General features: G+C 51.3%; 1 protein-coding gene across 1 annotated transcript in view; it reads left to right on the top strand.

Annotated features, from left to right (window-relative positions):
• The window catches only part of PCP4 (Purkinje cell protein 4), a 55,279-nt gene that overhangs the window by 12,960 nt on the left and 29,815 nt on the right, over positions 1-12,504 (top strand). The window lies entirely within an intron of this gene.

The raw sequence follows: 12,504 nt of genomic DNA, 5'->3' as shown, positions 1-12,504 counted from the left end.
AACGTGCTCGAAAGCTGAGCGTTCTCGTCATCGGAAGAGCCCGGGTCCATGTGTGCAGACAGGAAGCACTGTGGGGGGTGAGCTTCGGCCCCGCCCCCAGCAGGCAATCTTTAACCAAATTCCAACGGGGGTTGTCTTCTAGCAAATTCTGTTGTTCCGGATTTTGGAAGGATTTTTATTTTTATTTCATTAAAAATATTTTTTCTTTATTGATGTTAGGGAGAGAGGAAGGGGGAAAGAGAGAGAGATGGAAACATCGATGAGAGAGAACATCAGTTGGCTGCCTCCTGCACGTCCCCCACTGGGGATCCGGCCCACAAGCTGGGCATGTGCTCTGACCAGGAATTAAACTGCCACCTGTGGGTGCATGGGTTGACACTCAACCACTGAGCCACACCGGCCGGGCTTGGAAGGATTTTTAAATAAAATATGAAGCAAACTATCTGTCCTAAAGGAGACACGGCTCTGGGACTGGGTTGGTGGGTGGTGCTGGTGCTGATGGTGGTGGTGGGATGTGTGTATTTCGTGTTCACAGGGAGATGGCTAGAATTTTCACCTCCGCAGGGAGCGCTGATCAAATGGTCCCTGTAGCTTTTATCCCTGACTTCTAATCTGTGTCTCGATTGGCTTGGGCTCTGCCAGATGATTTAGGACAAAGCAATCCCTTCTCTTCTACGAGTATACAACCTCCAGCTTCTGCTGTGTCCTGAAGCTATTTTTGTTTCAGTTGAGTGGGGAAAAAAACCTGGCTGCTGCTTCATTACCAAAAAAGAAAGTCTGTAGCTTCTGAAGCCTTAGAACACCCCGTTTCGAAGAAGCACGTTGGGTAGCACGCCATGCCAAGTCAACATCTGCTCTTCATCACAAGAAGTCAGCGCACGAGGACCAAGCTTTAGTTTTGGTAGGAGAAGTGCACGGGCCAGAGTCCACGACGCTGGTTAAATGTGAGAGACACAGATCAGGATACCCAGGCAGAGGGATCTCCATTGAGAGCTGTCTGCATGGCCCTGGAGCCATGACCTCACAGGTGAGGGACACATGCCCCCAGAGTTGGTGTCAGAATGGATGCCGAACCCTGCAAGATGTGTACTAGCAGGGTCCCCGACAATCTTGTGAAGTGTGTTCGCCCCATCTTTTCCCTGCAATGGTCCATGCATTTTCATGCACAGAGTTTTGTGTGCTGTCATGGATTTCCATAATGAGGAGGGTCAGGAAGCATGATCTTGCCTTTGCTACCAGACGGACTGAGGCATAAAACAGCTGTGCTGTTGGTGGCAGAGGGGGTGTGGAAGTCAGGTCTTCCATCTTCCAAGCTAATGGCAGGTGTGCAGATGTCCCAGCCAGTCTGCCCAGATTGGGACTCCTGCCCCTCCACTTAGCAGCTCTAGGTCCTTGGGTGGGTTCAGTAACCTCTCTGTGTCTCAGGTTTTGTCTCTATCACACTGGAATAGTAGTCATATCCACCTGGCAGGGCTGTTGCTATAAAGTGTTAAGCTCTTCGCCTGGCCGGTGTGGCTCAGCTGGTTACGTGTCGTCCCATGCACCACAAGGTCTCCAGCTGGATTCCCGGTTGCCCGCTCACCCCCCAGTAGGGAGCATGCAGGAAGCAGCCGATCGATGTTTCTCATCGATGATTTTCTATCTTTCACTCCCTCTCCCTTTCTCTCTTTCTAAAAAAATCAATAAAAACACGCTGAGAAAAAAGAAGCGTTAAGCTCTCTGCATTTGCAGAGACAGAGCCCGGTGCCTTGGTGCAAAGACAGGAAAATGCCTTTGCCAAACCCGGAAGCATCACCGTTCTCCCAGCCCTGAGTGTGGCTTCTCTTGTGTCACGGCGGGTCTGGCTGTGCCCCTTCTCCCGTCACCCCTTTGCCCCCCGGGGAGGACTTCCATTCAGTAGCTCGCGACTGGCTCAACCGCGTGGAACCACATGGCCGTGGTGAGTGAGCACCCATGCCCAGGGTGGATGGCCGTGTAGGGGCTGGCAGGGCATGACCCTCCTGGCCACGGGCACATTTGCATTTTGTGGTTTTGCCCGCCCTTTGCCTGCCTTCAATTACACCCGGCTCTGGGCTTTCCTAGCATATCGGGAAGGGTCGGGAGAGAAAGCTGGTGTCACTGTCAAAAGCAAAGCAAAACGATGTGGCCAGTTTCTGTAATCTGGGGGAACACGTGTGGGTTTTGTGATCTCGGGTCAGCTTCTCCGGCCTCTGAGAAATAAAAGTTCCCTCCAAATCCCAGATTCCACAGGACAGGCAGGGTGTTTATCTTCCCAGGACACAGGACAGGTTTCCTGCCCCCCCAGAGAACTGACCGCACCGGCTGCCTCCCTCCCCACCTGTGTCAGGCAGCGGGGCCCTAAATGCGGCAGTTTATTGGCACGTTCAGTTTCTGCCTTTTCATTGATCTTTTATTGACAGTTTCCGTCTCCTTTTGCGTCTGGGCATTTGGCTGGTCAGCCGTAACTTCTTGGGATGGAGAGAGAAAGCAAACCTCCTCTGTCCTCTCCTCCCCTGCTTGAGTGGCCACCTGTGTCCACGTGAGCAGTGAGAGATGTCGCAGAGCCTCTCGTCTTTCCTGCATTCACAGCAGCCGTTCCAGAAGGCGTCGGGACCTGACACCAGCAGCCCTGGTTCTGACGGCCATCTGGGGAAGGACGCAGGAACAGGCTGGGCCGCGTTTCTCTGGAGCGGCTGCTGGTTGAGTTCGATGCGCACATGGTACTGGGGCCGCCGAGTCCCCCCGTTTCCTTCCACGGTCCTCCTCTCGTATCATCCCGCCCTCCTCCCGTGTCTTCTCTTTCTAGAAAAAATACAGGCTGCGGCTGGGACCACACACCTTAACCACATCCATGCCTGGGTCAGGGGCCCAGGGAACTTCAACCGAAATGAACGTAAGGACGAACAGGTAGCGGCTGCTTACTTCGTTAAAAAAATGATGACAAATAATAATATTCTCTCTTTGGATTCTTACAATAGCCATGGGAGATACACATTTAATTACTGAATTTAATTTCATTCTTCATGGAGAAGAGACTGAGCAGGTAGTGAGATCACTTGTTTATACTCGTGTGTTCACATGGGAGGGCTGGGTTCCTCCAGTCCTCACACTGCCGAGCCCAGAGTGCTTGTGTCACTGGACTTACTGTGAGCTGAACAAATAGGAACGAAAGAGACAGGCCTCCTTTTAAGCCTCTCTTACCATCACTTTGCAGTCAGATTCCTTTCAGGAACAGATCCATGCAGTGTGACTATTATTTTTTTAATCTCATTTAACTCTCACAACCTGATGAGGTTGGTGTTATTCCCATTTTACAGAAGCAGAAACTGAGGCCCAGAGAAGTTAAGTGACCGGCACAGGGCCACACAGTGGCTAAGTAACAGGGCTGGGACAGCCCAGATAGTCTGATTCCAGGGTGCTCTTTCCTTTCTGTTCGTTCCTGGGTCAGGTTTGTTGAGGTGTAATTTATATAGAGCAGAAGTTACTTTTTTAAATTGCGTAGTTGACGAGTTTAGACACATCTAGGGTCTTATCATTGAGAAATTGATTATTGCACCACCCCCATAAAGATCTTCTGTGTCCCTTTAGAGTCAGCCCCTCCCTCCACCCAGAGCCCCAGAAGCTGCCCGCGTCACCATTACACCCCAAAGAAAAACAGACCCAATCCAGATGCAAGGGATCCACACCATCAGGGGCATAGCACGGTCTCACAGGCTTGCAAATAAATGAAATCACATTGCAACAATGTCCAAATCGTGCCAATAGCTGAAGTAGTAGAAATGTAAAACATGACGTAGAAGGAGATGACATTACCAGTCCTGGGTTCTCGTAAATCACCCCCAGGTCCCAAACAGCAGCGGCCTCAGCGCCAGTCTCTAAATGGGGTTCTGCCAAGCTCCCTGAGCTGACCCCCGACTTCACCACCGGCTCCCCTGCGTCTGGGAGATAGGGCTGTGGTGAGGCTTTGCTGGTCGCACAGCCACAGGAGTGAGCCCCGGGCCAGCAGGGTCCTCTCTGCTGCCGCCTTGCCCCGTAACGCGTGGACCCTGAACGCAGGTGAAGTCAGACTGGGTGGGTAGATGCATTTACTTTCCAAAATGTTCATAATGACCGGATCATCCTTTTATAAACAGAAAATAGTGTTTTCTATTGGCACAAAGTCATTTTTCAGGGTAGAAAATACTCCTTTAAAAAATACGACTGTAGGATAAAGTATAAATTGAATTTCAAGAGGACGGAATTCCTAAACATGAGTTTCCTTTTCCCGAAACCACAGCAAAGCCCCGGTATTTCTAGTACCACAAAGGTCAGGATGAAATGCTGGGAGCGGACGGCAGTGTTGGAGGCAGAAGTCCACCTTTGGGTCCCCCAGCAGTGACAGCTGGCCTGGAGGAGGGGTTCGCAGGAGTTATGGGGGTGGATGCTCTGGTCACGGAAAACCCCTTCGCCTTTGTGAAACCAACGTCTGTGACAAGAGGAAACACAGTGGAAGTCGCCCTTTGACGTGAATGTCTGCACCTTTAGGGAATATATTAGTGCAGTCCTGAATGTTCAATTTTCGGAATGGTACTAGGAGAATTACAGCCAATTAAAAAATATCACAGAGGCAAGAAATTAAATCTATCCTGTCCTTATTGCAAAATGTTAGCATGAAAGTCTCTTCTGCTTTTCAGAAGAATTCAGGGACTCTGACTTGGGAGAGGCCTTCAGTGACGTGCCTTTGATGTTCCCAAGAAGCCACGAGACTCCTGACAGCACTGGTCCCGGCCATCACCTGTGACCGGCTGGCCGCTCAGCCGCGTACCTCGGGTCACTGTGCCCTGGCTGGGGTCTCACTCCTCTGTTCCCGGAAGGTCTCATATTTCATCTCAGAGACCCACGAGCCTTCGTCCCCGCAACATGAACTGTAAAACCATAGAAACACGCTTCTGGTTTCTTCATAAACACGGCAATCAGAAAAGAAAGCACAGAAGACGCCGCGAAGGACGTGTGGAGGTGTGTTTGGGGACAGGTCTCCGTCTTGATGTCTCTCCTGCGCCGAGCGTCAATCTTTCAAGGAATTTGCAGTATCTGAACCAGACTATGCCAAAGACACGCAGCTTCGTGCTTCTCTTCTTATTTATGAGCCATCCGAGGAGCTGCTTGTCACGATGCGACCATTTCGGGGACGCTAGGAACACTGAAGTCATTAGAAATGCGAATATCAGTATGCAGCAGCATGAAAGAAAGACGGCGAGGCGGAGAAAAATTATTTAAGAGAAAAATGCATCACCAGGGGCTAGACGGCATTAAGTAGCACCTGCTAACAAGAGCTTGTGAGCCATCGGGGACTGAGATGGATTTTTCTGTTCTTCTTTGCCAAATCTCTGCTACTGCTTGGTAGACAAACCCAACCGGGGCCAGAGGGAAAATGCTAAAAAGCATCTTAAAACAAATGCTCTCCCTCCTCCTGATGCACAGAGTCATTGAGTTGATTTCACCAAATTATGCCTCGTCTGGAAAACTCTCGGATGGATAGCCTCAGGGCGCACACCTACTGGGTGCCAGGTCCTTGCATGTGGCCATTAGGAGCCAGAGGGAAGGAACAGAGATTGGATGAGGGATTTCTCTAGCAATGCGTAGCGGGTGGGAGTGTTATCACTCATACTCCTTCTCAACAGGTGGAACACCCGCCTTGACCCTCTCTGGGGTCCCTTGCCCATGCTCCTGATCCTAGCCATCTGGGGTCAAGTGCTTACCCGCACTATTGAGATAGTTGGTTTAGTCTCTGTCTGTCCCTCCAGGTTGTGAGCCAATCAGTCAGAGAATGTGCCCTTCTTTTGGGGGTCCTCAGGGCCCAGCTCAGTGCCTGGCTCCTTGGAGGAAAAGTAAACAGTCCAGAAATAGGTCACCTCCCCACCCCTACCCCCATCCACAGGTTGAGCCTGGGCCTCCGACACTGAATCTGAGACCTTCGGTGCACACCGATGGTTCTGCACACTGGTGACTGTACCTAAGTTTGACACTGTGCTTTTGAAAAGAATCTTTTCTTCCATAGCCTGGGGGAGCCCCGAGGAGGTTTCCTGGAGTTGCAGCAGTGGGATGCTGACTTCAGGACTGGGAGAGCCTGTTTCCTTCCTCCCCTGATAGCTCACTAAGGCCGAAAAGAAATGCCTGGGCGAGCCAGAGGCTGCTGGGGTCCCTCTGCTCCCTGTCCCCCCGGACCTGGCTCCGTGAGGCCAAAGCAAACACGTGCATAGAGAGAGCTCCTTCCAGTATTTGTGGCAACATGAGCTGGTCTCTTGGGGAGATAGGGGGAGAAAGGGTGGAGGGTGGGTGGGCCCTGGGGTGACCTGGGGTGCTTGCTACTTCAGAAGGCAGTTTGTCCCCCAGTCCCAAGGAGCTTTTGAAGTGGTGACTCTCTGGTGAAGACAGATCTCGCCAAATGAAATATCAGGGCAAGTTCCTGGAGAAAATACAGATTTATCCGCTTAAATGTTCTAGGTATAGATTCAGAAAATATTCTGGGACTGTTATTTCTACCCCCAATTTAACCTGCTGGAATTTATTTCATGTTAATTCTTTTTAAATTTTCTGAAATAAAAAATACATATCCTGTAATGGGAACTTGTGTTTTATCCGAAGGCTGAAATAATACATACCCGCATGATCCAAATGACGAATACCGCAGTGTTTTGGAAATCATGTAATAAAAACTCTCCAAATGACAGTACGAATTCATAACCCGCCATCACGGCCTGCGGAAAAGCTGTGGATGAAAGGCTCCCCCCTATTAGAATCATTTTCTAAGATCTTGAAATCACCCCAGTCCTCGGATCTTTTATTTATATGTGACCAGAGCCTGAGGCAAAAAGAAATCTCGGTAATACTGACCGACCCTGTCTTGACGGAAAACATTGATATTGCTCGTCATGACTTCTTGCAGTACTTTCGATTTTTCTGAAACACTGGATTAAAATGTTATCTTTCCCGCGTGATTGAGGTCTGCTCTGATATCGTATGCACTGCGGACGAGTCCACCATCGCGTTCATTACCAGGTCCGTCCCCTCGCAGGCTTGTCTTTCTGTGTGTGAGAACCTTACGCTCCATCTCCCAGCAAGTTCCAGTGACACAGCAGCAGCATCAACTGTAACCATCATGATCGACCTTGGTTTTCAGACCTTATTCATCCTATCGCTGAAAACGGCAAAATCACCAAGCCCTCTGCGTGTCCCCTCCCCCAGCCCCAGGCGACCACGCGCTGCTCTCTGCTTCTGGGAGTTTGACTTATTTTTTCAGGTTCCACATAGAAGGGACCCTGTGAAGTATTTTTAATGAGTTTCCTGGTGCCCCCTTGTCCAGGGAGGAGCGACGGGAGGGTTGCCGTTGTTCGCGTGGAGAAAGACATGCAGGTTATGATTATTATGGTATCTTTACTAACGGAGAAGCAGGTCCCAATGGCACAGCGCACTGAGGTACAAGCCCGCACGTGCTCACCTCGCCGGCCTTCATTACTGCATGTTCCTGTTGTCTCTGAAAGTCAGGAAACCAGCCCGAATTTCAGTGACGGCCGGGTCAGCCCCTCTGCCTCGGAGGTGGTGGAATTCAAACCTGCCTTTGCCCACCGCTGCATTTTATGCCTGGGAAACGCCTCCTTCACCTGACCCAACGGTGACGACCCCAAGCACGCGGAGATTTTGTGTTGACTTCACACGGGACAGCAGTGGGTGGAGGAGTAACTGGGTCACTCAGAGGAAGCTAGGCTTGGCGACCACCAGGATGCCTTTGCATCTGTGGGTGACGGACAGGAAACAGCACACCTTCCATCCACACTGACCTGTTGAGACATTGAGTTACTGATGTGTGCAGCCCCTTGATGTAGCGTGGAAGTGGTCAGACGTGCCTTCATATCCGCTCCAAGCTCAAGGATCAGGGGGAAATGAATCTCACGTCCCTTATTTCCCGATGGTTGGTGTGGCCTGTCCCACTAGTGAAGTATCTTATGTAAGGAAGTTGTCCGTGATCAACTTGGTTGAAAAGAGTCATCAAGCCAATGTACCTGCTGTGTCATGCACCTCTCACCAGATCTATCGGGGAGGACCCCTGCGGGTGGCCAGCTCAGCGTGGGCTCCGCAGACTTCAGGCAGGAGTGAAGGGACAACGTGTCACCTCCTGCCCACGCTGTGCTGCGGGTCTGCACCTCTCTGCCTCCTGCCCTGGGGCTTCCTCTTCGTCCCCGGGCAGATGCCGAGTTGCCAACATTGTTGGGTCTGGCAGCGTGGGGAATGGACGCTCTGTGGCACAGGCGTGGACCGGGGACAGGCAGGGCAGGTGATAACTCCCCCGCAGTCTCCCTGCCGGGGTCTGTTCTCAGACAACTCGCATGGCTTGGAAGGGCATAAGAGCAGCACCTGTGTGTGCCGGGCAGTGCCAGCTGGGTGAAAAACCCCCACTGGCTCTCTCTCCCCTCCTCCCATCCTTCATGCCTCCTTCGGGGCACCCCTCTCCCGAGTGCAGCCCAGAGCATTTGTCTCGGGCGTTGCTTTCTGGGAGGTGAAATGAAGACATTATCTTTGTTATGTGTCTGCAGCCTTTGCTGCAATGGGACAGTCAGGCAAAATGACTCCAACAATGACACCTTTTAGTACCACATCTGCCTTTTTATAGACACTTGGCTCCTACTAGCTCATCAGGAGGAGTAATCATATACACGGTCTTTCTTAGGCTCCTTTTAATCAGGGCTCATTGCGTTTGGAAGTGCCGTCCGGTTATTAGCGAGCATCAAGGAGGGACGTGGGGCGTGAGCGGCCGGGCCAGCATCTCGGAGCTGTCCCTGCGCTGTCGGCCGTCTCTCGGTGCCACTCGGCAGATCCCTGGCCCGACAGGGTTACTGTGACGCTGTGCTTCCAACTTCCGGTGTCACGCCCTCGGATGGGTATTTAGCGTTTCCTCGTGGTGAAGTGGGGGTGATATAAAAAGAGGTGGTTTTGAGGAAAATGCGTCTGTGTCTAATGAACCAAGGAGTTTTCTTATTTGTGACCCTCATACAAGACCCTTGTCCCTTAAAGAGGTCCTGGGAATGAGGACGGGGACGCCGTTTTGAAACGCCGGGAGGGACATGCCAGTGTGCCCGAGGAGGGTGGGCACTGGGCTGGCTGGGCAGCAGGACTCTGATTTCAGCCGGAGAGGAAGGGGCTGCTATTCTCCTAGATCCTTAGGAGAACGTGGGCAGGATGCTGGTGGGACGAGGTGTCCCCGAAGGTCCCAAGCAGGAGAGTTTTAGGAACATGACACCGGGAGGTGGGGATGGGGCTGGAGTTGACCAGGAGATCTCCCAAGCACCACCACAAGAAGCATGGAGAGATTCTCTGGAAGCAGAATTATGAGGAGACTCCTGCCTCTGGTTTTGCTGTGTTGGAATTGGGGCTAATCTTTTGCCTCCCCCTGCTCCCCCACTAAAGAAAAAAGAAGCAAAGCCCGTGTATATCAACCGCTGGAGTTCTCCGTGGCCACGGCGATGGGCTCTCTAGATCAGTCTGAAAACGTGGAAGCGAACTCTGCTGATGGAAACGTACGTGTGCCGCCTGCAGGAAGCTCTCGTTACACGGTGCCGGTTTCCTGGGTGGTTCGGGCAGTATGTTCATCCACATCAGCCTGGTGACTGTGAACGTGTACTTGGTCAGAGGGAATTGTCCTACCTTCTGTGCAGCCTGGTGTGTTGAGTCCAGGGATGCAGCGGTGTGTTCATGAGTCACCGAATCGCATCCAAAGTTCCTAAAAAAGAGCTCGACCCCTAGAATCTCCTGTCAGGGTTTGCCCTGAAGACAGTTTCTCACGCCCTTCCCTTTAACAGGTCACCTTATTTATTAGTCCAACGAGGACAGGTGATAGTCTTGAGGGGGTGCCACTTCTGTTCCTCAGGTAACCCAGGTTCTCAGGATGCTGAGCTCGTGACTGGGGCTAGCTGGTGGGGGAGGCGGGGTCTTCTCTCACTTTTCCATGAGAGAGAGTGGGGAGAAAAGGCAGCCTGCCCCCTCAGGGCACCTACCTCCATTGCATCATGAAAAAGAACCTTTTTGCCCGGCTGATGTGCCTCAGTGGACTGAGAGATCCTGGTTTGATTCCCGGTCAGGACACCTGCCCAGGTGGTGGCTTCTATCCCCGGTAGGGGGCATGCAGGAGGCAGCTGATCAATGTTTCTCTCTCACATGGATGTTTCTATATCTCTTCCCCTTCCTCTTTCTCTTTAAAAATTAATATAAAATATTTTTTAAAAAGAACCTTTTCCCTACTAGACATTTGGAGAATGACATCCACCCATCCACCCATGTGTCCATTCATCCCTTCATCCATCCATCTATCCATTTCAGCATAGCCTCCCTGTGGGTTCCTGTGTTATTTAAATGTTATGAAAGACCTCTATGATTGCTCCTTAGATGGTCGGTTTGATTCTGCTTCTTTCTATAAGTCAGGTGTCCTCAAAACTCTCTGTGGGTGCTAATGAAGTTGCACTGACCTTCACACGGGACTGTCCCTGCCCCTCCCCTCCCCACCTGCTGAGGGAGGCCCTCAGGAGGACGCTGGAAGACACTCAGGCTGGGGGTTTACAGGGAGGACTTCGGGGCCAGCATCCCTGGGTCACTTCCCAGCGGCATCACCTTGATCGAATCCTGTCTGTGCTTTAGGACACAATCTGTAAAGTGAGGCTGACGAGGATAGTGATGGTGTGTCAGGGTGTGGCCAGAAGTCTATGGTCTCTGAGTCTGTGATCCTGGAGCCCTTGGAGCATGTCTGGCTGTGGCCGGTGTGAGCTGTGACCAGCCGACACCAGCCTGATGGACACTCTCTTCATGTACCGATTCAGGGGAATTCCAGCCACCTCCCCTGGTGATAGAACAGTCATGTGTGATGACCACCAAGAGCCCCGGAGCAGGGAAGCTCTTGGATGATACCCCCATGGGTCTCAGGCTTGTCTTAAGAATGTCACAGGTCTCAAAGAATTCTGAAAAAAAATACGCTTCAATCGCTAGTTCTTTTTCGCCAGGATCATTTTCTGGCCCGAGACACTGTCTCCTTATGACATCTACCAGCTGCATTTTGCCTCCAGCAGGTGAGACTTGACACAAAAACCCTGTCTTAGAAATCCCGGAAGAAGGGCTCCTTTTTGTCCCCCGCACACACTTCATTTGGTTTTCTAAAAAGTGATCTTTTACGCAATGAAGCATTCATGGCTTTGAAAGGTGTCAATGTTTAAGGCATTCAAAGACAGTGGGGCTGAGCGCGTGCCTGGTTTGCACTTGTAAGCCATTTAATTTGACTTTATTCAACTCCAGAACACTATCCTTCCATTTCGTGGAGTTTGATTTGTTTAGATGGGCCGGCTACGCATAGTGCGGGGGAAGGGCGGAGGGTCTGAGCGCTCCACGGGCCTGTCCTCCAGGTGACGAGATCCCCGTCCAGTGCTGCAAACTTAAGGCCTCTGTGTTTGAAAGGGGAGCCATTGACATAAGCACAGGCAAGAAGAAAGGGGTGCTTTTTACCTGCAAATCTACTATCTTTAAGAAATGTGTGACTTGGCTTAAATGAAGATGGAGTGTATTAGAGGTGTAGACAATGATGCCACGACACGGGTCCGTGGTGGAGTGCGTGGCAGAGCAAATGACGTGTGGCTGAGACCGCAAACTTCTTCCTCCGTGGGCACGTAGGAGAGACCTGGCATTGTGAAAATGTAAGGTGTTCCCACTTAACTATGAACAAGAAACACATTTATGGCAGCTTTCCGACCAGTCACCTTTCCTTCCATTCCCTGCCTCTGAGAGGTGGTTTTCCCTCTCAGGACGGGACAGAGCCCCCGCCACCTGGGTGGGAATGCGCACCGCACACCGGCTGGATGGGGTGTGCGTGTGGGTGGGCTTGGTGATAAACGGGAAACTTGACTCTGCCTCTCTGGGGTTATTGTCTGCAGAGGCAACTCGCACACATAGGGTGGTTAACTGTTCACATGGGTCTTGATCACTCACCCTATTCGGTGACACTAATCAGGACCTGAAAGCAACATTTTCCCTATCAAGGTTGACTAAGGACCTGGGAATTTCTCATGACAACATAAAACACTCTTGGGAACGGATTAACTGATTTCTTTGATATTATTTTTAGGCTGAAGTCTTGGACCAAAATACACATTTTTAAAAAAATATGTTTTTTATTGATATTTTAGAGAGAGAGGGAGGGAGAGAAAGATAGAAACATCCATGTGAAAGAGAAACATCCATCAGTTGCCTCCTGCACGCCCCCTACTGGGGATTAAGCCTGCGACCCTGGCATGTGCCCTGACCAGGAATCAAACTGGGAGCTCTCAGTCCACGGGACGACACTCAGTCCACTGAGCCAAGCCAGTTGGGCCAAAATGCACATTTTGAGGGCACCTTTATCTCTCAGTGGGGGTCACCTAACGGGGTTTTCTCCCCGTCCGGTGCTCTGCCTCTCTTTCCAAGGTCCCCTGCAGATGGCTATGAACAGTGACA

Source organism: Molossus molossus, unplaced genomic scaffold (genome assembly GCF_014108415.1).
Source record: "Molossus molossus isolate mMolMol1 unplaced genomic scaffold, mMolMol1.p scaffold_m16_p_5, whole genome shotgun sequence".
Lineage (NCBI taxonomy): Eukaryota > Metazoa > Chordata > Mammalia > Chiroptera > Molossidae > Molossus > Molossus molossus.
This window is presented reverse-complemented; position numbering and strand designations above follow the sequence as displayed.